Genomic DNA, 2,023 nt, shown 5'->3' on the forward strand with positions numbered 1-2,023 from the left:
TGGGTTGACTTAGTCAAAAAATTTTTAAAATTAGTTATTTCTTGTTAGTCAAGTCAAAATTTCAAATTTAAAAATCTTATCTTTTCAAAATCTTTTTCAAAAATCAATTCTTTTTCGTTTTTTATTTATTTTCGAATTTTTTATTTGAATTTTTCAAAAATCTTTTTCTTAATTTTATTTCAAAATTTTCGAAAATTTACTAACAATTAATGTGATTGATTCAAAAATTTGAAGTTTGTTACTTTCTTGTTAAGAAAGGTTCAATCTTTGAATTCTAGAATCATATCTTGTAGTTTCTTGTTAGTCAAGTAATCAATTTTAATTTTAAAAATTAAATCTTTTCTAACCATATATTTTTAATCATATCTTTTTATCTTATCTTTTTATATCATATCCTTTTTTTAAAATTTATCTTTTTTCAAAAATTTGATTTTAAAATATCTTTTCTAACTTCTTATCTTCTTATCTTCTTATCTTTTCAAATTTGATTTTCAAATCTTTTTCAACTAACTATTTAACTTTTTGTTTGTTTCTTATCTTTTTTCAAAACCACCTAACAACTTTTCTCTCTCTAATTTTTGAAAATACTTTCCTCTTTTTCAAAAATTCTTTTTATTTAATTAATTATTTTAAATTTTAATTTTAATTTCATTTCTTATCTTTATTTTCGAAAATCATTTAACTCCTTTTCAAATTTTAATTTCGAAAATTTCTCCCTTTCTCATCTTTTCCTATTTATTTATTCATTCACTAACACCTCTCTTCACCTCTCTTCATCTCAAATCACTGCCCCTATCCTTACCCTTGTGTTTGGATTCTCCTTTCTTTATTCCCTTCTTCTTCTACTAATAATAAGGAACCTCTTTACCGTGACATAGAGGATTCCTCTTTTTTTTATGTTCTCTTCTCTTTCATATGAGCAGGAACAAGGAAAAAGGCATTCTTGTTGAAGCTGATCCAGAACCTGAAAGGACTCTAAAGAGGAAACTAAGAGAAGCTAAATTACAACAATCCAGAGACAACCTTGCTGAAATTTTTGAACAAGAAAAGGAGATGGCAGCCAAACCCAACAACAATAATGCAAGAAGGATGCTTGGTGATTATACTACACCTACTTCCAAGTTTGATGGAAGAAGCATCTCAATTCCTACCATAGGAGCAAACAATTTTGAGCTGAAACCTCAAGTTGCTCTAATGCAACAGAACTGCAAGTTTCATGGACTTCCATCAGAAGATCCTTACCAGTTCTTAACTGAGTTCTTGCAGATCTGTGAGACTGTTAAGACTAATGGAGTAAATCCTGAAGTCTACAGGCTCATGCTTTTCCCTTTTGCTGTAAGAGACAAAGCTAGAGCATGGTTGGAGTCTCAACCTAAAGATAGCCTGGACTCCTGGGATAAGCTGGTCACGGCCTTCTTGGCTAAGTTCTTTCCTCCTCAAAAGCTAAGCAAGCTTAGAGTGGATGTTCAAACCTTCAAACAAAAAGATGGGGAATCCCTCTATGAAGCTTGGGAAAGATACAAGCAGATGACCAAAAGATGTCCTTCTAACATATTTTCTGAATGCACCATGATAGATATATTCTATTATGGTCTATCTGAGTTCTCTAAGATGTCATTGGACCATTCTGCAGGTGGATCCATTCACCTAAAGAAAATGCCTGCAGAAGCTTAAGAACTTATTGACATGGTTGCAAATAACTAGTTCATGTACACTTTTAAGAGGAATTCCGTGAATAATGGGACGCCTCAAAGGAAGAGAGTTCTTGAAATTGATGCTCTGAATGCCATATTGGCTCAGAACAAAATATTGACACATCAAGTCAACATGATTTCTCAAAGTCTAAATGGATGGCAAAATGCATCCAACAGTACTAAAGAGGCATCTTCTGAAGAAGAAGCTTATGATCCTGAGAACCCTGCAATAGCAGAGGTAAATTATATGGGTGAAACATATGGAAACACCTATAATTCATCATGGAGAAATCATCCAAATTTCTCATGGAAGGATCAACAAAAGCCTC

At 31.7% G+C, this 2,023-nt stretch overlaps 1 non-coding gene across 1 annotated transcript; it reads right to left on the minus strand.

The window, feature by feature from the left end:
* Window positions 1-1,449: 1,449 nt before the first annotated feature.
* On the minus strand, window positions 1,450-1,553 carry LOC130937802 (small nucleolar RNA R71). Its single transcript, XR_009069001.1, has one exon. It is a non-coding gene; the product is annotated as a small nucleolar RNA R71 (small nucleolar RNA).
* Window positions 1,554-2,023: the final 470 nt, after the last annotated feature.

This window comes from Arachis stenosperma, chromosome 6 (assembly GCF_014773155.1).
Source record: "Arachis stenosperma cultivar V10309 chromosome 6, arast.V10309.gnm1.PFL2, whole genome shotgun sequence".
Lineage (NCBI taxonomy): Eukaryota > Viridiplantae > Streptophyta > Magnoliopsida > Fabales > Fabaceae > Arachis > Arachis stenosperma.